Here is a 24,341-nt window from a genome sequence, read left to right on the forward strand (position 1 = left end):
ATGCAGATTAATTTGGCTACCATATTGACTTCATTCATACAGGAGACTAAATTGAGTCCTACATTATTTCCAAGGAGAAAAAAATACCTATTGTCAGCTGAACAGAAAGCAGCCATGTTACTAAAGTTTTGAATTCTTGCACTGAATTGTCTAGATACATCTTCTCCTAATTGCCCTCAAAATTATTTTCAGCAGCTCACGATGCAAAGGAATTTCAGCTGTAGCTAGAAACCTTGGTCCAGCTGTCTGGTCACTACATCCATCTGACAGTCCATGAACAAATATAGCTAAAAAGACAGGAGAGCTTTGGGAGTCACAATGACTTTAATATACCTATCTAGGTTCTTTTCTTCTTTCTTTGGCTTTGCTGAAGTGACACATAAGATTGTATATCTGTTTCTGAGAAAATTCAAATCACCCTGGAATTATCTGCATTTTTGTTTGTTTGTGTATGCCCAATAATATCTCTTACACTTCTTCAAAACCACAAAGTTCTGACTTGTTTGTTATATATTATTATTAAACCATTTTAATGATGTTCCATCTTCAGAGATCAGTAATTTGTTACAGCAGCTGTGGTGATGATAATAGAAAAAAATATTAGGAAGCACCATCTCAAAAACTTTCTGACTCACTTTGCCATATGTAGCATCGATGCACAACAATCGTGTCATAATAACCATAACATTATCTATGATGGTATTGTTAAATCTGTGGGATCAATCTGGAACAGTGGCAGTGTTTAAGGTTAAAAGGAAATTCCTATCACTCTGTGATATCACAGATCCTAAGACATTGCTGATATCTGGAAGGGTATATTTTAAGCCCTAGTTAGATCAATTTCTGGTTTCGTAGACTCAAGAATGTATGGCATAGGGGCATAATACTAAATAGAATGCTACACTCACATATTCTTGTATCATATGGAAGTGTAAAATTTTTTAAGAAAGAGCTCACTTTTAATTTGTGTGTATATATTTTCCTACCTGTAAGGTTTGTTTATAGTTCTCAGTATTACTGTATTCAGATTGAAAACCAACACCAATTTATGATGATAGATACTAATCCAATATACAGAGCATAAATATTTGGAGTTCTGAATATTCTTAAAGAATTGTCTGTGATTTATCAATGTTGGGTAAATAGATTTACAGGAGTAAAAGTCATACTAAGGAACAACTTGCGAAGGTATGTATTTACAAATACAGCCTGATTTAAACCCTGATCAGACATACAGCACATAAACTGTTACTTGTAATTTTTTTACGTGACTTTAATTCTTATTACTTTTATCTAATCTTCCAGACTATAAAAGAAAGGTAATAACACCACTAGTTCTGTACAACAAATGAATGGAAATTTTAGCTTAGTTTAATTCAGTAAGTTATTTCCTGTAATAGAAAATTTAACACACAAAATTCAAAAGAAATCTCTCTGAGATTGCACCGTTTGATTTTGCTTTCTCTCTTGTGCTTCTCCTATCTGATTTTACCCAATCAAGGCAAAGAATTTCTCTCTTTCTCTCTCCTTCATAGACACACTAATCCTCTTCTAATTTCAACTGTTACTGCAAGATGGAAATCAAAGCCACTTTGCCATGTTTAAAATGTTTAATGCATGCAGGTATAGGAAAAATGTCCAGAGGATACAATCATTTTGACATGTATTTTACTGTCCTCTGCCAGGCAATGAATCAAAAAGGTTTCAACCATCTTGAAAAGGTTATCACATGGAAAGAGAATTCTATGACTGTTGTTGGAACTCTTTATATGATGTCACGAAGTGAAACAATAAATCTATTTAAATCAAAGAACTCATAGATGTATACCATAATCTTACGCTTCCTAGATATGTGTTGTCAGACCAAAAATATTGAAGATGCTGATATACATACTTCAAGGTTGAAGATACAGGGAAGGACATGCTGTTACTGTAACGTGATAGAATGAAAACTGCCAGGCTCTTCAGTGGCTCTATAGAAAGTAGTGCATCCCAGATTCACTGATGGAACAGGAACAAAACTGGCATACATTGGAACAATCTGGCCTTTGTGTCTAGCTTTCAAAAATAAATGCTGCATTTAGCTTTACTCACAAAACCTGATATTGAATTACTGACATAAATGACTGCCCTTCCCTCAGAATCATAACAAGCATTCAAGCCTTGCTGGTTTAAACAATAAAAGGAAACAAATGATTGATCTTTATTATATGATTCAACCCTATAATAAAATATATCTGTCACTAATAGATCCCGGCATATTTCACAATTTTTACTTAGCTAAAGACATTATTAGAACAGAATATTTAGCTGTTGCAGTTTAGCTTAGGTGTTTTTACACTTCCTCCAGAGTTATGATCAACCAATTTTTTTCTGTTTAGTTCAGTAATGAGCATTTTTCCAACAAAAAAGTCATATTCATTCCTCTTACTGTTCATCTACTCCATCTTCATGCAAAAGAAAGGTAAAAATAAGCAGTGATAATTCAGTGCCTGGAACACAGAAGCAGGAGGAGGAAATAGGAACTTTTGCCTTTGCTTTAACATTTCCAACGAATGTTGTTTTGCAACTAGAACAGGGCGAAGCACTTTATGCTGATACATGTGCATGCACCCATTTACTCCCAGTTTTCTTCAGAAGGAGGTAGTCATTTGAGTGAAACACTTTGTGGGACAGAAGCCTAACCTCTCTGTGCCTCTGTGTTCCTTCTTTGAAAGCTGATAACTCCATCATTCATGCTCGACCTCCTCTGTCTCTCCATGGGAGCTCTGTCCACAGTGTAAGCACACTTCCAGCTTTAGTGCTGGGACTCAGCATCTCCCATAGTCCTCAGCAGCATAACACTGAAAAATTACAAAATTAACCTTTTTAAGATTTATATTTATCTATTGTGATTTGTAAGGGAAAAGTCATATTCAGAAGCCAGTTTAGACAACCATTGAGGGCATGTGTTTCTTTTGATTTCACTCTTTAAATAAATTTTTATTTGTATTCAGGATACATAATCATATAATCATACAACAAAGAAGTATTTGAGCCAGATGTTTACAGCAGATTATGACTACAGAACTAATCAGATACGATAAGAACACCTTATAAGGAGAGTAGGATAAAGTACAATATCATTTTGTATAACTCTAGGCTGTATAAGAACACATTTAAGAATTTTCCCTAATTTTGAAAAGAAAAGATAACAATGAAGCATTTCTGAACAGCACATCAACCATTCACATTTGGTTATGAAGTAAAAGGTAATATATACGTTACATATCAAGGAGCAGCATTTTCAGGTTGAAGTTGTAGAGGTCAGGAAAGACCATCTTTTTTCAAAGGATTGCTGGCAGTTAAGTTTAGTCTTGTATGTTTGATTTTATATTTTGTAGAGGTTTTTTCCAGGCAGGATCAATTTCATGAGAAAGTTGCTTCTGAATCTTGCTTTCTGCTTACTTCCAGAAGTAAAGATGTGGTCAAAGCTTTCAGGATGTCCAGTAACTTGAAAGACCAGTTGAGCACATTAGTCTCTTTCAGTCAATGATGAGGATCAAACTTACAAAGTTAAATTTTTTACCAGGCTGTTGCAAAGCTGATTTTATTTACACTTCACTCCTGAATTCTGTTTCTCTCTGATGACTATTCCTCAAAAGTCCACAATTCAATTTATGAGACTCAGAACTGAAGTCATCAATTACTCTTCCAAGGAAATAAAAGAAAGAATAAGCCTACAAGCACCTTGAAAAATACCTGTAATTTTCAATGACACAATCACTTTGTATTTTTGAGATTATGCACAGTGCAAAAACATTTTCCTGAGAGAGAATTTTACCTCTTTCTGTCAAGCAAGTCATTTGTCAGATGTGCAGTGATGGCCAAGTCATGTTTGACTTCTTAGGTTGTAAGGGAATAAATTTGAGATGACTTAACTTCATTTTTATTAAAGTCTTTCTGTACATATATAGTTCCAGACCACTGGCTGATGTAAAGTGGCACAGTTCTACAGTCATCACCAATTCTGTGTTGATGTACTTATGCTGAAATTTGTTCAGCATCATATATGTTTTTAAACAGCTTTGCCTTTTTTTTTGCAGCTTGTTTTTGCCATTCAGGCCAATGACACATATTACAGGATAGTATGCCTTTCATCACCCATTTGTGATGCCAAAATGAAAAGACTATCATAGTATATTGTTCTGGTCTGCTTTGTTTTGATTTTATTGACTTGTGAAATAGTTAAGCAAACTGAATTAAAATAAAAATCATTAGATGTCTGAAGAGAGAAGAAAAAACTGTTCAAACCTGTGGTTACTTTTCAAACCTCAGAACAGACTGATTAAGCCTTTTCAGTTGATACATTTTTTTTGCATCTATTTCATCATAAAAGCCTCTGTTTCTTGGAGTCCTAGACTGGGGCACAAGTTTTAACTTTCAAGTTTGACTGTTCAAAAGTGATTAAACAAATACACAGAAGATAAATCCATCTGTGTGTTGCTAAATACAATTACCCATGTGTACTATTAGGCTCAGGGAGCCCCTGACTAAAACTGATATAATAATTACTAGCTGGAAACTAAGTAAGCGTAAGAATTTCACTCTATATATCCTGTTATTTTTCCTACACTTCTCCTACATATCCATTGCCAGACACTGAATATTTGGCTAAATGAATTTTTGGTCTGAGCTAAATACCCTATGTGTTGGATCAGAGAAAAGAACATTGCAGTCTCCTCTTATCCCAGCTGGAAACTAACTCAAAAGCACTGCTCGGAAGTCTCAGAATCAGAGAAAAAACAGGAGACAAGCAATATTAAGTCAATCCTTGCCTTCAAGTCAACTTCATACACATCTGTGTCATTTCTGAAAAATATTCATGTAATCTACTCCCTGAAAATTTTCACTGGCTAAAGCCTCTTAGCCATTGCAAACTTTATTATAGTACTTCCAAGTGCTTCAGACTCTTTTATTTTTTTTCCCCAAGTGTCTAACTTGAATCTTCCTTTCTGCAATTTAAGACCACTATTTCATGGCCTGTTCAGCAGGGACATGAGAGTAGATTATTCATCTCTGGCAGAAGGCAGTACATATTTGAAGACTGTTACTGTGTCTCCCCTAAATTTTCTTTTTTTGTAAGCTTAATAAACCCAGTGTGTTCTCTCCTTCTCCAAAAGTCATAACTTTCAGATGTTTGATCAATCTTTTTGCTGTCCAAATGGTCCACTTCATTGTTGAATTGTGGCGCCCAAAATACAATACATCACCTAAGGCATCACCCATACTGAAAACAGTAATTACTGTATGTGTCTTGTAGTCTGTATGCTTGTTTATACATCCCAGTATGATGCTTTTTCACAACAGCATGACATTGTTGACTGTAATGCATTTTCCCTCCACAGAGATTTATTATTTGATAAATTACATAGTAACATGTGTATATATACATATATTTGGGACTGGAGTTTCCAGAGGGTCTTTTAATTTTTCTGTAGAAAATATATAGTATATAGTTTATTGACTTATCAAAAGCAAATTAAAATTTTATTGACTCCTGCACAGCATCTTTACTATTCTAATTATGCAGTAGATTTGGTGATAGTTTTGTGTATTTTTCTCTAATTAATTACAGATATTTTGTTTGTAAATATGTTTTGACTTTCTTATAGGAGTAAAACAATTTATACAGCCTGAACATAGTATATATACATACGTAATGGAAAACAAAATCAAGAACTCTTCTGAATTCAAGTCATATACTTTTCAGAATGTACTCACTTTGCATAGCAAGGTTTTGGTCGTGGAGGGCTACAGGGGTGGCTTCTGTGAGCAGCTGCTACAAGCTTTGCACATATCCGATAGAGCCAATGCCAGCTAGCTCCAAGATGGACCTGCTGCTGGCCAAAGCCAAGCCCGTCAGTGATGGTGGTAGCGCCTCTGGGATAGCAGAATAAAGAGGGGAAACAAAACCAAACCAAACCACAGCAAACAAAACAAAACCAAACCAAAAAACCAACCAACCAACCAAACAAACAAACAAACAAAAAAACCCCAAAAAACAAAACAGGAGGAATTTGCAGCCAGAGACAGGAGTGAGAATATGTGAAACGACTCTACAGACACCAAGGTCAGTGAAGAAGAGGAAGGAGGTGCTCCAGACACCGGAACAGAGATTCCCCTGTAGCCCATGGAGAAGACCATGGTGAGATAGGCTGTCCCCTTGCAGCCCATGGAGGTTAATGGTGCAGCAGAGATTCCACCTGCAGCCTGTGGAGGACCCCACACCAGAGCAGGTGGAGGCATCTGAAGGAGGCTGTGACCCTGTGGGAAGCCTGCACTGGAGCAAGTTCTTTGCAGGACCCGTGGAGAGAGAAGCCCACTCTGGAGCAGGTTTACTGGCAGGACTTGTGACCCCGTGGGGGACCCACGCTGGAGCAGTCTGGTCCTGAAGGTCTGCACCCTGTGGAAGGGACCCATGCTGGAGCAGTTCATGAAGAACTGTAGCCCATGGGAAGGACTCACATTGAAGAAGTTGGTGGAGGACTGTTTCCTTTGGGAGGGATCCCACACTGGAGCAGGGGAAGAGTGTGAGGAGCCCTCTCCCTGAGGAGGAAGGAGTGGCAGAAACACCATGTGATGAACTGACCACAACCCCCATTCCCTGTCCCCTGTGCTACTGATGAGGAGGAGACAGAGAAATTGGGAGTGAAGTTGAGCCTGGGAAGAAGAGAAGGGTGAGGGGAAAGTGTTTTTAAGATTTGGTTTTATTTCTCTGATTGGTAATAAATTAAATTAATTTCCCTAAGTTGAGTTTGTTTTGCCCATGACAGTAATTGGTGAGTGATCTCTCCCTGTCCTTATTTTGACCCACAAGCCTTTAATTGTATTTTCTCTCCCCTGTCCAGCTGAGGAGGGGAGTGATAAAGCAACTTTGGCAGGCACCTAGCCTCCAGCCAGGGTCAACCACCACACAGAAAAATATGAGCTTCCTCTCTTTCTCTGGCTTCTCCAGATTGCACTCAACTCCTGTCCAGTTCATCCAGAACAGAGAAGCAGCCTAACAGCCATACCTTCCCACACAGCAAAAGAAAGAAAACACACTGTGCCAAGGAGTGTCAAAGGCTTTACTAAAGTCTAAGCAGAAAACAACCACAGCCTTTCCCTCATCCACTAAGTGGGTCACCTTGTCATAGAAGGAGGTCAGGTTGGTCAAGCAGGACCTGCTTTTTATGAACCCATGCTGACTGGGCCTGATCACCTGATTAACATGAACATGCTGTGTGATGGCACTCAAGGTGATCTGCTCCACAACCTTCCCCGGCACCAAGGAGAGACTGACAGGCCTCTAGCTCCCCGGATCCTGCTTCTGGCCCTTCTTGTAGATGGGCATCACATTGGCTAACCTCCAGTCAACTGGGACCTCCCCAGTTAGTTTGGATTGCTGATAAATGACAGAAAGTGGCTTAGTGAGCACTTCTGCCAGCTCCCTCAGAACCCTTGGGTGGATCCCATCAGTCCTCATAGACTTGTGTGTGTCTAAGTAGTGTAGCACGTCCCTAACCATTTCTCCTTGGATTATGGGGGCTTCATTCTGCTCCCTGCCCCTGTCTTCCAGCTCAGGGGGCTGGGTACCTGAAGAACAACTGGTCTTACTATTAAAGACTGAGGCAAAGAAGGCATTAAGTACCTTAGCCTTTTCCTCATACTTTGTCACTGTGTTTTCCCCTGCATCCAATAAAAGATGGACATTCTTCTTAGTCCTCCTTTTGTTGTTAATGTATTTATAGAAACATTTTTTATTGTCTTTTATGACAGTAGCCAGATTAAGTTCTAGTTGGGCTTTGGCCCTTCTAATTTTCTCCCTACATAACCACATGACACTTTTGTAGTCCTCCTGAGTTGCCTGCCCCTTATTCCAAAGGCCATAAACTCTCCTTTTTTTTTCCTGAGTTCCAGCCAAAGCTCTCTGTTCAGGCAGGCCAGTCTTCTTCACCAGGTTGTCTTTCAGCACTGTCCTGGTTCTGGTTAGGGCAGAGTTAATTTTCACAAGGAGCCAGGACAGGTGAGCCAAGCTGGCCGGGGGCTATTCCATACAATGTGACATCATTCTAGGGAGCTAGTCAGGGAGGCGTGGGTTCAGCACGGCTCCGGGAAGGTCTGAGTGTGGGCTGAGCGTCCCGTTGGTCGGTCAGAGTGGTAAAGTGTTTTCTGTTGTCACCCATTGTGAACATTCCGTTGTCCTGGTTCTGGCAAGGATAGAGTTAATTTCACAAGGAGCCAGGACAGGTGACCCAAGCTGGCCGGGGGCTATTCCATGCCATGGGAGGTCATGCTCACCATAAAAGGGGGCCAGTCGGGCAGGGGAGGGGGCGGCGCGCGCGCGGTTCCAGGACGGTTTGAGTGTCTGGTCGGTTGGTCGTTGGATCAGTAAATCGTTCTCTGTTATCACCCATTTTTACTATCTGTTATCAGTACTGTTGTTGATTTTTTCCCTCCCCCTTGCTGTCCCAGTAAACTACCCTTATCCCAACCCTCTTTGTTTTTCCGTTCTCCTCCCCATCCCGCCTGGGGAGGGGTGGGCAAGCGGCCACATGGAGCTCAGCTGCCGGCTGGGGATAAACCACATCATCTGTCATCAGTTCTGTTGTTGTTTCCCTCTCCCTTGCTGTCCCAGTAAACTGTCCTCATCCCAACCTAGGGGGTTTTGTCTTTGTTTTTCCCACTCTCCTCCCCATCCTGCTGTGGAGGGGTGAGCAAGTGGCTGCCTGGTGCTAAACCACGACAAGCACATAGGGATGGCCTGCTCCTGTGCCTTTAAGATTTCATTCTTGAAAAGTGTCCAGTCTACCTGAATTCCTTTGCCCTTCAGGACTGCCTCCCAAGGGACTCTGCCAACCAGTCTCCTAAACAAGCCAAAGTCTGTCCTCTGGAAGTCCAAGGTAGCAGTTCTGATGACCCCCTCCTTACTTCTCTGAGAATGAAAAACTCTATCATTTCACGATTGCTATGCCCAAGATGAACTCTGACTGTCACATCACGCACAAGTCCTTCTTTGTTTGCAAACAACAGGTCCAGTGGGGCACCTTCCCTAGTTGGCTCACTCACCAGCTATGTCAGGAAGTTGAACCTCCTAGACTGTTTCATCTCTGCTATATTGTATTTCCAGCAGACATCTGGTAAGTTGAAATCCCCCACGAGAACAAGGGCTAAAGATCGTGAGACCTCTCCTAGCTGCTTATAGAATATTTCATCTGCCTCTTCATCCTGGTTTGGTGGTCTTTAACAGACTCTCACCATGAGATCTGCCTTGTTGGCCTTCTCCCTGATTCTTACCCATAAACACTCAACCCTATCATCACCTTCTTCAAGCTCTGGACAATCGAAACACCCGTAACATATAAGGCCACCCCACTGCCTCTCCTTCCTTGCCTATCTCTTCTGAAGAGTTTGTAGCCATCCATTGCAGCATTCCAGTTGTGTGAGTCATCCCACCATGTTTTTGTGATGGCAAATATATCAAAGTTTTCCTGCTGTACAATGGCTTCCAGCTCCTCCTGTTTGTTGCCCATGTTGCATGCATCGGTTGGGCTACTGATCCCATCACCTTTTTGAGGGGAGAAGCCCTGATTCCTACATGACCTTCTGTGGTTTCTAATCTATCAATAACTCTTGTGTCTTCGCTGTCATGTGGCTCTCCATCCCTTACCTCCACTGAGATGGCAGGCTGAAGGACCTCATTAGCACATTGTCCCACAAACATTGGTGTGCCACCCCCAGGCTTATCTCTAGTGAGCTTGCTTTTATTCCCTTCCCCCTTCAAATCTGGTTTAAAGCTTTTTTGATGAGCCTTGCTAACTCCTGTGTAAAAATTCTTTTCCCTCTTTGAGACAGGTGTACCGCATCTGTCACCAGGTATTGATATGCTGGCTCTTCTTGTTTCTCCCCTCATAATTCCCTGCAACTAGAGGGATGGAGGAGAACACTGCTTGTGTCCCTGATCCCTTAACCAGTTCTTCCAAGGCCCTAAAGTCTCTCTTGATTGCCCTCAGATTTCTTGTTGCAACTTCAGTGCTGCCTACCTGAAAAATCAACAATGGATAATAATCTGAGGGCTGTACCAGGGTGGGAAGCTTTCTTTTCATGTCTTTAACTTGAGCCCCAGGGAGATAGCAGACTTCCCTGAGAAGTGAGTGCAGTCTGCATATTGGGCCTTCTGTTCCCTTTAGAATGGAGTCTCCTATGGCAATGATCCATCTTTTTTTCTTTATGGAAGCAGTTTTGATGCAGGGTATACGCCGACTTAGCCTCAGCAACACCTCCAAGCTAGATGAACCATCCTCCTCCTTTTTGTTCAGTTCTATATGTGTTATGCAAGGGCACCTGGGAAGGTGGGGAAGTCACAAGGTAGACATGCCTAGTGCACTGGGCCAGAACTTGTTGCCATTCTCCCCTATCCCTTATGTCACTGTGTTCAGCCAGTGGAGAGAGGATAGAGAATCCTCCATGTCATATGTCATGCATCCTGCCTGCTTGTCCTTAAGAAAGCAGGGTGTGATTCCAGTAGCCTATCTGTGTCTCACACTCCCTGTTACTCCTCAATCTACTCAGCTACTCCCAGAGCTCTGTCACTAAAAGGAGTTCCTCCACCTGGGCACACCTCCCACAGGTGTGCTCACTACTGCCATCCAGTACTGGCAAAAGAGTAGGGCACACCCTGCAGCCTGACACCTCTGAATAGTGGTAAGTGGTGTAATTGCCTTTATACCTCATAGGGATCATTTGGGTTCAATCCACTGTCTCTCTCTGATGTAGCAAACTATCCTGGTCAGTAATTATTTCAACATATATTTATATGTTGAAGCACATACTTGTTATTTTAGAAACATACAAAGAATTACAGGAAGTCTTCTGAGTATCCTCACCAGACATTATTTCTCCTGCAAATTGTGCAGATGACCACTTTGAAGAGAGGTAAGATTTCAATGGTAACATTTACCTTTGTCCAGGACAGATAGCACTTCATCAGTATGGACCCTAAGTTTTTGTGGTTGAATGAAACACAAGTGAGAATGATGATCAAGATCAAAATACAGGGAAAACATACTGGGTTTAGCATGTCTTGTCTCTTCCTTCCTTTTCCACACTGAGTTTGTTTTCTCTGCTTCCGAGCAGAGAACAGGTAGGTTCCTAATTTAAATCACTCTTATTAATCTACAGCTTTCCTTAGATCCTCTTGTATTAATCCATCTTAGCATTAGGTCCATCACTCTTCCAGCTGCAAAAGGTCACACAGAGCAAGGAAAAGGTGAGTGAGTCTGCTTGCCAAAGCTTTTCCTCCTGGAAAGAAAAGCTCTGGTCTGCAAAGATCACCGAAGCAATGTGGTACCTCAGCCCTGACTGCTAATAGGTTGAAGGGCATCGTAATTAAATTCTTTCTTGTTTTCTTCTGGCGACACTGTATGCTTTGCCAAAATTGGGCATGTGGAGGTGCTGGGTAATTACTAAGTGTTTCACTGCTTTTCAGACAAAAATAAACCAGTAAAATATGTAAAAATATTTCAGAAGAATGTAATTATTAAATAAAAACTTGTCTTTTCTAGTTCTGATAACCATGGGATGGTGACATCGGGACATTCACATAGTACCATTCACATGAGTTCTCACTTAACTAGTTACTGCTGCATCTCTGTCAGTCATTAATATACTTCTGACAAAAGATATGACTGAAGATAATGATGACTAGTATAATCTTTAAAAGTTTTCTTTTAAAAACTGTTCAATGGTAAATTGCTACAGGATTTACAGGGCTCAACACCTGAGTTTTCGGGGATGAAGATGAGTTCCACGCTCATTTAGGAAGAGGTTAGGCAGCATCACTTGACAAGGAGTTAGAGGACTCCAGTTCTAGAAAAAAAACCAGTTTCTATCTCAGGGGACAACAGGAAGCCTTTTCAAGGGACTGGCTGGGAGGGGTGGCTCAGTGATGCTAGTCCATACATCAGTCCAACCTGTCATTTATTTTTATTGATATTGATGTGGTACTTAGGATGATGTATCAAGAACTCTAATCTATATTCAGTGCTGCAGAATTGTTAGCCCCAAGATGTTATCTACTTCTCATTTTTTGTTTTCCTTTGTTTCATTGTAACAATCAAGTTTAGAATAATGGAAGAGGTTAAGCAGATGTTCAAATAAGACTGAAACATTTGTTTGCTGACTATTATGCGCTGGTGGTGCAGTATAAATAACCAATAATGCAGCCAAGAATCACAACAGCATGTCCTTGGGGAACAAATAATGATATTTAAGCCCTATTTCAGCAAAATACTTGAACACACACGTACTTTCTAAAATCCATGTTTAATCTATTAAATCAAGATAGTCTTCACTGTGGTAAGAGCACTAGAAACAGTGACTTGCCCTGTGCAGCACTCAGGAGATAGAGAAGCAGGGATGGTTTGCGATGCCACAGATAAATCTGGCATCTGCAAGGAGATTTCTGGAGGATCTCTGGAAGGGTACTCCTGCTTCTTGGGGCTGTCCTCTGTGGGCACCCAGCGGAGGACAAGGGTGCGGAGCAGTCGATGCTGTGTACCCTGGCTCCCACTGCATCTGTACACCATTCCACCCCCACCCCCCCCCGCTCCACCACAAACACTATGGGAAGGGATGGGAAGAGAAGGGGGTACCCCTGCTGTCCTCCTGCCAGAGCAGCGATATGAGTTCCAGTCAGCATTCTTTTTCTTTTGGCAATTAACATGTCTCCAAATTCCATCATAATAAAATTATTAAGTTAATTAATTTTCTTCGGTTCACTGGACTATGAGCTTATCCCTGTTAGCATAAATAAAGATTAATCAGCCAAGAAAACATACTTTCAAACCACATGGCTTGTAAATGCCATAAATTTTTAACATGAAGATGAAAGAACTGTACATAATGCTGATGATTCACTCTCTGGACCTTCTTTGCTCCCTGCTTTACTAGTGATCTAAACCTCACTTTAAATCTATGCCTGAAAGCATAGGCAGCTGATGTTTTTGAAGGCTTTTATTACTGTCCTTCTGAATGAAAGTTATTAATTTAGTTATTCCTCAAAACTAACAACTAAGATAGTTCTCTGATTCATTCTTCATTGAAATCCAGTTTAGCTCTGCTCTACAGAGGTCTGACTTTTTTTCTATTGATTGATAAATTAAATTAAAAATTCTTCATTTCATAACAAAGTATGGAAATATTAGTGGGAATGATATAAAGCATTTTATACTTATAGTTATTTACCCCTGTGTCATCTATTATTGAATGTTTGTGTGGAGATTTGCCATTTTATTTTACTCTTCTTTTAAGAGTTCAGAGAGTGATCTGTATATCAGGGTAACAAACCCACACCTCAGCGAGTATATTCTATGGGATGGTAAGTAACTCTGGAAACACTTTAAACTCTAAGTGGAAAAAGAATAGGAATCATATTCAATGGTTTGAATAGTATTCCTTACATGACAGATAGGTGACACGTGGATGATCACTACAATATAAATAACTGCAGAAGAAAATGTCTTCTGCATCTGCAACATAAAGTCCATTCTCATATGAAATCCCTCTTTCTTCAAAGCTCAGGAAGTTCCAGATCAGCATTTGGAATCAGGGTCATGGATGCCATCTTTGCTTTCCAAGTAGAGACATATTCTAGGTTACTCTAACACAGAGTGATAGTCAAATATTTTTTATGTAGGCACATTTTATTCATTTAAATGAACATAGATGCTTGTAAGTTTAATTTATCAATTAATATGGCTAACTGCTTACTATTTTAGCAAGTAACAAGAACAAAATTAGTTGTTCACAATGACAAAGGGCAATCATTGCAACAGAACTGATGCTAGACTCACATTTCTGGCTTTTTATTTAGTTGGTGGATAGCACTCACCGTAAGATTTAATGTTGTTAGTATTTGTCTAGGCACTACAGGTATCATTCAGCTCTTCTAACTTAGCTATGCAAGCAGTATACAGCTTATATTATCTCCTAAATTTTCTTTTTAGTCAATGGACAGAGACAGATATGTCCAAATACATCTTTCCACTTTAAGGATTTGTTTAATGTGAGTAGGGTTAAGCCTATGGAAGCACTTCTTTCCGGTGATTACGTGTAGATAAAATTAGGTGAGATGAATCCTACCTACCCTGTGTGTCTTTGTCATCCTGCAAGAAGGTCCATTGTATCAGAGATGGCATCAAAAACTTTTCAGTCATTCCCTTGAACCCCAGTAATAATATGCAATCAGCAAAAGATTCTAATAGCATGACAAGTTCCTCATAATGAGCAGATCCAGACCACAAAAGCAAAGCCCCTTTCCACTTAAGGCAAAACAGTGAATTCAAAGAGGCAATGATGTCAGAGACATGATTAATAAAAATACGTTATACAAGACACGGGATAAGATAGAAAGCATCAGCTGTAATGGGATTTATCTTGCAATATCTGGATTAATTACAAGTGATTTCAGATTGTGGAAGATAGATGGGTTTTGCTAATAATAGCAGTGGTGGTAACTCTCAACCTGATTTTTTTGCTGCATAAGAATTGATTTTTTAAAAATATTTAATTCTGTTCTTGAAAATTGGGTTGGAAATGATTTATATTACAATGTTAAATTCAGAGTTAATGAACCTGAAGAGGTATAACCTGGTTTTCAGAACTTGTTCCACCAGACATGGATAATTTGTCTTATGAAATGTTCAAGCATTTAAATGACAAATGTTTGAAGATAATTGTTAAATTGTTTAATTTCATTTTGGAATAAATGTTGGATCTTAGCCTTCTGGAGAAATACAAAAGAGAATACGTACCTACTGCTAGTCCTTTGGTTCTTCTGTACTTTTTATCCATCAAACTGTTCTACTTGGACAAGATAATCTTAGAAATTCATTGAATCTTTCTTTCTGATCATGAATTATCTACAATGACATTGATTTCCATAAATGAGCACCTTCAAACAGAATGAAAACTTTTTGCAAACACAAAGCAGGAGGCAGCTCGAGCTTGTGATCTTTTAAATGCTATTTGGGTCTTCCATGGCTTGTAGGCAACTTAGGCCTTATGTTACTTCTTTCATTTGGTAACTTGATTTTTGATAATTTATTCTTCTATTCTGGACCCAAATCCTTTCCTGCTATTTTTGTGCCATCTGGAGGATTGAGAATTTATAAGCAGGTGATAGCCAGGAAAAATTCATATGACTACAAAAAAATTCTGGCAAAATCTTTCCTAAATGACTGTTCACAGGACAGGGATTCTTGTATTGAAAAAATAACACTTCAATACAATAACAGTATTTTGTTTGATGTTCTGTTACCAATCTGATATGAATGGATTGTGTATTTTTCAGCAGAAAGTTATGCTTTATCATAAAATGCACCAACAACACAGTTCCTTTGCTGTCTCTGTGGTCTGCCTCCTGAATATACTGTCATGGGCAGCATACAGTACTATAAAAACTGAACTCAACTTTCATCATAAATCAGTCTCTCCAAAAGAAATCAGGATTCTGGAAATGATAGAAAGAGCTTACAATATCACTATCTATATTGTATTAATTTTAAGTAAAAAGATAAAACTTATTTTTCCCTTTCTGTTATTTTGATATCTGTCAAAATTACCAGATTCTCTTAAAGAAAATTAATTTCTCATTAATATTTTTAAAAAGCTAACCCAACTAAAAGCGAACTCATGCTGTAGACTTCTTAACCTTTCAGTTTGAATAGATTGAAAAATAAGTCTGACCTGTCTTGATCTGACACAAGCTAGCTAATCTGTTGGTAGATATAAAACTGATAAGATAACATTCTCAGCTGAAAGTTATGCTATTATATTAATCAGTGAGAAAGCTCACTCTTGCATTAAAGCTATGAATAATAAGTTGGAATAAAGAAAAGGATTTTGTTATAGTCCAACATCAGTACTTCCCTTTATCAGCGGGCACTGTAGGTAGCTGCAAGGAAGAACCAACTATACCAGACAAATGCACAGTGTTACGGGTATGGCCTGCCAAGCATCCTCTGTGACATAAAAAGAGGGAAGCAGAGCAGTGAACTTTGCCCAAAGACAGTGAAATACATTTCCCAAACATTGTCTATGGTCTCCAAACTTTGGTCCAAAATTAAGTCTGAAAATCAATCAAGTTGCAATAGATCATTGTATGCAACCTTCCACAAAGGTTCAGTTGCAGTTGCCATCCAGAACAATCAGAATATTTGCTCTTTCTCCTTCTGCCAAGGTTTCTCCAAGATTAGCTACTCTGCATGTTGTCCACTATGCTAAATGTTTTAATATCATGGTGATATATACTTGGCAAGAAGATGGCAAGAGGGAGGGGAGTAGCACATCCTTCCTTTTCACATTTATTATTGGTGCTTCATCCAGAACACATTTAATGAGGCTCCAGATGAAATATGTAAGCCTCATCCCTTCAAGCACAATTTGCAAGCACAGAAATATAAAGGAATAGATTACACAGTGCTGGCTGTTAAAGCATGTATAATGGCTTGTGTTTTTAATAAATAAATAAGTGTTAGAATAAATTATGTTTCTTACAATATGATATTCTGATCACTCGAGCATAACAAGGAAGTCGCTCATGCACACATTATTACAATGCAGAGAAACAATTTGTATGCATCAACTGTATTTACAGTACTATCCTTAAGTTTCGTTACCACAAAAATAAATTGCATGTATTATTGCTCACAGAAGTGTATGTATTGTAATATATTTTTAATGTTATATTTTAAGGAAAACCAGAGGTCAGGATGCAAATTGGTGATTTTACAACATCTTTAAATAAGAATTGTTTGAATATGTATAGATTTAATGCTTGAGTGCACATGGCATTTAAGGGGCACTACCACAAGTCGTTTTGGTTTTGCTTCTTTTTTAATGATTGCCCAGTATTTCCAGGGTTTTCAAAATCATCATCTGTGCACTAGGTCACTGTCTGCCTTTACAAATATTTTACTGGGTTTTAATGAAATATCCCAGGCATTAGGAGTAGAATTTGCAGCCACCAGAGAACAGGCGTATTTCCTGCCCACACTGGGACACCCAGCATGATGACTGAAGCAAGGATGCATTCCGAAGAGATTTAGATCAGTTTTAACTCAAATTGCAACTTGTCCTCAGATTCAAATAAGTTTACAGTCCTATTGCTCATCGTACTGAGCTCCCTGGTTATCATGTATTCAGAAACAGGTGCAGAGCAAGAGAGAGCAAGGCTCTGCCAGTCCAGGCATGGCAAGAATCAATCACTGTAGGGTTCCCACGGGGAGGCCTGGATTCACTTTCCCTCCTCACCGAGAGGTCTGCCAGCCTGACGGGGTAATTCTCTCCCTGGGGGCATTTAGAATTGCTGTCTCTGGAGGCTTCTAAAACTAGACTGGACTAAAATATGCTGAAAGATGGAAAGGATGAGCTAAGCAGACTTTTCGTTATGTGAACCTCCAAAATTGCTTGCAGATTTAAATAGTTTACATTCAGGTTTTTGAGTTTCAGAAGGGAAACAGGCTTCTCAAAACTTCCTAGTCCTAAAGGTCTAAATCATTCTGACTGCATTTCTCAGAACTGCAAATATCCACAGAAGTCTTCCCACCTGAAACAGTTCTTTGCTACAGTCAGGGAAAAAAAAAGCAAGTGGACAAACCAAAAATATATTTTTTTCAATGAAATATTTTACAAATAATTGTCAGTAATTTTTAAACTTAGGTTTATATTATAAAATGTAAAAGATCTGAATAAAACAGATATATAAAAGAGCAATATTTTGGAACAACAGAAGCAACATATGTTCCAATGATGTGAAAACAGACCTTTTAAACACTAAAATGCAATCCAAACAATGTGTTGTCAAAAAAAAAAAAAAAAAAAAAAAAAAAAAGCAAGCTTTTCTTCCTCCCTCCCCCTACGGAGAACATTTAATCTCAAAATTTTCAATTACCACTTCATAAAACTCAAGGTACGCTTTCCTGAACATCGTGTTCATTAAGTTTCAGCCAGTCTCTGTTTCAGAAATCAGTGCATTAAAAAAAGTAATAGCTCAACTTTGTACCTATATAAAGCAAGTTTTGTTTGCATTACTACCTTGTCATGTGCATATTTAAAAGATGCTTTTCTTTTTCACTAATTCTATGTGTTATGATTTACAAACATAAAATACCATATTTGTCATTCAGTCTGAAAGTTTTCTGTAGTAGGCTTTGGGCCATAGGTACTTTCTTAAAAACTTAGCTGATTTTCAAATAACTGTAGTTTTAGTCTTAGCAAGGCCAGGGAGTCTATAGAAAATAATAACGTGCTTTTCTTATGCATTAGGCAAAAGACTGCAACATATGGATGACATAAATTACAAGTATTCAACATTTATAATGAAAGAGTTGGGATGATTGATACATGCAGTGAAGCAACAGTACTAATTCTTCTCTTGATTTTCTGAAAGACTGATCTGAATACACAGGCAACAGCTGCCTGGTCAAATACCTTCAAAAAATCAGCCTAGTATTATTAATCAGAGCTTTCAGCAAAGTGCATCATATTATAACACTATGAAGCTGTCACCATACCCTGGCAAGTAACACTAAGCGCTGTTCAGACATGACTTGCTCCAGTGGAATTCTTCAGTTTCCTGCAGTAAAGAAAATGAAGCCCATGTGCATAGTTTGAACCAGCTGGCAGCTCTTTAAATTAGATAGGCATGAGCTACTTATAAGATCGGATACTCCTCCAGATGCTGCCACAATTAAAAACAAAATAGTTTTCCTTATATTGAGACACCCACATAAATTCTGGCTGTCAAGAGATTGGCATATTTTGACAATTTAACTAAAATAGATGCTTTCAGGGAAAAATATAAAAGCTGTAACTTTTCTTGTCAAGCAACTTTGGTTTTCCCCTAAAAATGTGTTACACTGAAAAAAAAAACCAAACCAAAAAAACCACCAATACAAAAACTAAACTAAGAAAAAGAAAAAAACAACAAAACCTGGATGTGCTGTGAGAACTTTAATACAAATTATTAGACTTGCTCAGAAAGTAACAGTGATGAGAAACTCTCTTCCCTAGATACGCAGATATGTGAAGGCATTAAAAATGCCCACCATCTGCTTTTGCTTCTGCTTTGTGTTTAGTATGCAGAGTAGTGAGAAGGAAAACTCATGACTCCCAGATTTTGTATCTTTTTTCACTATGGGTACAATTTGACTGAAAGAGGTAGTCCAAAATTGGGTGAGACATGACATTCACTAGATGCCTGTTTTTAGCCATCATTCAGCTGCTCAAGGGCAAGCATCTTTCTCCCCTGCTTACACAGAAGGAAGCACTCTAAGATGTCAGATGGAGAAATTACATTCCCGCAAATCTTTTCAGGTCATTGCACCAGTGTGAAAGAAAGGTCTTTCCAGAGCAGATATGCAACACCACCCTTCAATCTCCTTCTTGTATAGCTCTACACATGTAGGGTAACTCCTTCATTACAACTCTCACTATGTACTTCTTTATAAAGACCTTCAAGGCTCATACTCATCTCTGCACACCAAGACCTTTGCAAAACACAAGACTCAGCAGGACTACCTCACACAGAAATAGGAGGCCCCATGAGAGCCAAAACCAGAGACATAGCTGCATACTCCATCAAGGCCAAACAAAACATTGTGCCCACCTCACCACCTCTCTCAGGAAACTAGACTTGTTCCTCACCTAAGTCCAGAAGAGATAGTTCTTACAAAATCATATATTAGATCTGCCATCAATCAGTCTGCCACCAACCTGACTGTCGTTTGTGTCCTGTGCTGTCAGCTACACACCCTCAGGACCTCTCCAGAAGGGAGATGTAATGTACTGTAACTTGTTACCAAGAGAGAGGCATTTCTCTGGTACCAGATGGGAGTCAAGGGAGTTGAAGGGGGACAAAGAAGGAGAGGCAGGGGTAATGGGCTATCTTACTGCCTCTTAGGCAAGTCATCAGTTCCCTTTGCCTGCATAGTCAAAGCATGGATCATCACCATACCAATTAGTTTTGTGGAAAGTCCTGGGATACTTCAGTAATAATCATAATCTTCATTGTAACAAATGCATGGAAGATACATATATTTATTTATTTAATGGAAGAAACAGATATTCTTTGATGCTCAATCACACACCATTCTTAGTTAAAACATTGCAAATATCTTCACTAATGCTGTGAATAGGAGGGGTCACATGTGCACGAAGGTGGCCTCAGCCAACACTGATTCAACTGTAAGCCAAAGGATGATGCCAGGATTCAGAAAACATTAGTAAGTCACTTCAGTTTGTTATAAGCTGGCATGAACTTGTCTGCACTGTGGTCAGTCAGTAATCATCAATTTTAATATCCTGTACCTCCATGAATTTCTGCTGCATACTAATTAGCTCATAGCATTACTGAAGAACATGAATATACCTACTGTAGCATAGTGTCTGCCTGTGGGATTCTACACCATGCATGCAGAATTTGTCCTGCAACATTACTCCATCCAAGTCTGTGGGTCAAGTCCAGTAAGAATGGCATCAGTCCGTAACTATGACCAGCTTGACACAAATGCTCTGCCTTTAGCACAGTGTAGTGACACATCTTCAAATACTTCCTTGGCACCACAAAAGAACAGCTGTTCCCACTCTTTGGAAAAAAGCATGTCCTGTGGAAATTCCTGTCTGGTGTCATCTGTCTTGCAGCTTTTCTAATACCAGAAGCTGAATGAAAAAAATTATTTGCTTTTAAAAGCAAGATTGATGTAGTTGCTTGAATTTCATTTAAAAATACTATCTTTGCTGATATGATAGCGAAGACAAGGTTAAATATTCAACAGACAGCTGAAGTCACTAGTGTAGATCATCAGTTGGAGAGAGGCTGCAAGACATTGTTATTATCTGCTGTAAATAAACTGGATTTAATGCTAAGACATTGACATCTGTTAAACACGAAATAATTCTGTCCTTGTGGTTCACATTTATATGAACATTACATAAATGCTCATAAGCTTTTAAAACCAACAAAACAAGTGAAGTCTTGGCAAAGGTAGACTAACAAGTTCCTGTAGGTGAAACAGACCACCAAGATCTCCATTATTTTCTTTCAGTGTATATTTGATTTCAGATAAAATATCATTTTATCAAAACAAACAAGCAAACATATCATATGGACACTGATTTGAATTTTACAGCCTATTTCTAATCAGCATTCTAAGCTTTTTAAAAGACTTTAAATAATCTCTTTTTTTTAAATGTATTTTTAATTGCTGAATAATTCAGCTCCTAGATAAAACTATTAATCACACTCTGAGTCAGCATCTCCATCTACCCGGACTTGTGCAAAGCATTTGACACTGTCCCACAAAACATCCTTCCCTCTAAATCGGAGGGACATGGATTTGACAGATGGACCACCCGGTGGATAAGGTATTGGCTGGATGGTCACACTCAAAGAGTTGCAGTCAACGGCTCAGTGTCCAAGTGGAGACCAGTGATGAGTGGCGTTCCTCAGGGGTCAGTATTGGGACCATTGGAACTGGTGCTGTTTAGCATCTATGTCAACAACATGGATAGTGGGATTGAGTGCACCCTCAATGAGTTTGCCAACGACACCAAGCTGTGTTGTGCGGTTGACACACTGGAGGGAAGGGATGCCATCCAGAGGGACCTTGACAGGCTTCAGAAGTGGGCCTGTGTGAACTACATGAAGTTCAACAAGGCCAAGTGCAAGGTCCTGCACATGGGTCAGGGCAATCCCAAGCACAAATAGAGGTGGGGCAGAGAATGGATTGAGAGCAGCCCAGCTGAGAAGGACTTGGGGGTATTCATTGATGAGAAGCTCAACATGAGCTGGCAGCATGCACTTGCAGCCCAGAAAACCAACTGCATTTTGGGCTGCATCAAAAGAAGTGTGACCAGCAGGTCGAGGGAGGTGATTCTCCCCCTCCACTCTGCTCTCATGAAACCCCACCTGGAGTACTGCATCCAGCTCTGGGACCTGCAGCTTAGGAAACACATGGACCTGCTCGAGTAGTTCCAGAGGACGGCCACAAAGACGATCAGGGGACTGGAGCACCTCTCCTGTGAAGACAGGCTGAGAGAGTTGGGGTTGTTCAGCCTGGAAAAGAGAAGGCTTCAGGGAGACCTTATAGCAGCCTTCCAGTACCTAAAGAGGACCTACATGAAATCTGAAGAGGGACTGTTTAGAAGGGCATGGAGTGATAGGACAAGGGGTAATGGCTTTGAGCTGAAAGAGGGTAGATTTAGATTAGATATTAGGAAGAAATTCTTTACTGTGAGGGTGATGAGGCACCGGAACAGGTTGCCCAGAGAGGTTGTAGATGCCCCCTCTCTGGAAGCGTTCAATATCGGTTTGGATGGGCCTTTGGACAACCTGGTCTAGAAAAGGGTGTTTCTGTCCATGGCACGGGTGTTGGAACTAGATGATCTTTGAGGTCCCTTCCAACCCAAACCATTCTATAATTCTATGATTTTATGATCTCAACAAAGATAACTCTATGATAGCCTCAAAGTCAGTAAACTTGATCATCTCTTCATCAGTCAACTCTCTACAACTGAGAAGTGTCAATCATTCCGGAGACTCATTTAATACATCTCTCTACACATTCACTATCTGCTTTTAATGTTCACAACATCTGCTGTCAACAAAGGAAAATAAAGGGAAATGAGTTTTGATTTGCATTCTTTTATGATAAGGTATCCTAGGCATGTATTGTCACTATTCCTGTTACAGATGGTATTTGGAAGTATGCCTTTAACCAATAATTTCTTTTTGTTCAGTTTATTTGATTGTTTTCTCCTTTTTTACTTTTTTAGTGGTAGAAGCCTCTGTGTTTCTTGAAGGGTAGTAACAAAGACAGTTTAGGTGAAGATGAAAATCAGAGTATTGCTCCTTGAAGAACTAACAGTGATTGTAAAAAAGGATGCTTCAGGTCTGAGAAAGGAGGGAACTTTATGGGGAGGTACTCATTGTCTAAGCCAAGGAATCAGATAATTTTCAGCGTAGATAATGACTATGAATTGGTGGCAAAATGAAAGTAATGCTACTTACCACACATTTTTGCTGCAGGCCTTTCTGTATGAACATGTAGAGATAAAGCAAGCTCACAGAGGGGGGCAGCAGCAGCACTCAGTCCAGTGTTCAAGACTACTGCAGTGAGGTAGGTCCAAGGTCAAGCCAAGAAATCAAGTCAGCAGGTCTGGATTGGGGTCAGCATCACAAAGGTGTGAGACTGGGTGCAGACATAGCTGCAGTGTGGCTGAGTTGGATACCACAGTGAGGGGGTAGACTCTCACTCCCACCTCATTCACAGCAGCTCTCAGCAGCAAAGGAGTTGACCCTGGACACAGCCATCTTACTCCTTCAAGGGTGGACTGCACTCAGGGCCCTGACGTGTAATACTCTCAACCCATTTTCTTGACCTCAGGAATCAGGCTTCCTCCTAGCTGATGGCAATTAGCAATATAAGCAAAAACTCAAGCAAATACAAGAAATAAATGGAGAAAAATTAGTAAGGTAACAAGGATACAATACTAACTTGCAAAATAAGCACTGCTCACAGCTCTCATAGAGCATTTCTGAGCACCAAAATAAAACCACGGTGCAATACGGGGAGTTTTTTGGTTTGGGGTTTGTTGGTTTGTTTGTTTGTTTAAAGGGAACTTCTCTACAGCAGTGAAAGCTCAGAAAAAGTTTGAAAGTTTTCATCTGAAGTTTTACTGGAGTCAAATAATTAATCCACGGTACATTTTAGCTTTTTGGTGAATTTGCATGGAAGCAAATGGAAAGTAATGGCCCTGCTGAAATTCTTCACATGAAACAGATTGCCGTTCCCCAGAATCTAAAGGATGGTTTACCCATCTCAAAATATACAGTTCACTGTAGTATCATGCCCTACTGTGAGTATAGTCGATGGACAATCATGATGCTTCTGCAGTAAGGAAAAAAAAACTTTAAAAAGCTATATTTAGATTACTGAACAAATGGACATAGTGACACAGGCACATAAAACCATATAAGGTGACCTCAATGTTTGAAAAAGTATGGGTTCCAAGATCTTTTGGAAGTTTTACAATTGAAGTTATATGTCATTTGTCATATAGGATTTCTCATAACGCTCACAAGGTTTTTCTATTGTCACTTGGTCATAATGATTTGTCCATTCAGTTATGAAGTGTCATTTAGGTCTTTTCAAGTTCATTCTGCATGTCTGTAAATTATAATCCTTTATTAGGGTTGGCAATGAGCTGGAATTTCACTGATGACTTAAAAAATTGATATGTCTACACTGCCAACCTCT

The sequence above is a fragment of the Balearica regulorum genome, chromosome 5 (genome assembly GCF_011004875.1).
Source record: "Balearica regulorum gibbericeps isolate bBalReg1 chromosome 5, bBalReg1.pri, whole genome shotgun sequence".
Lineage (NCBI taxonomy): Eukaryota > Metazoa > Chordata > Aves > Gruiformes > Gruidae > Balearica > Balearica regulorum.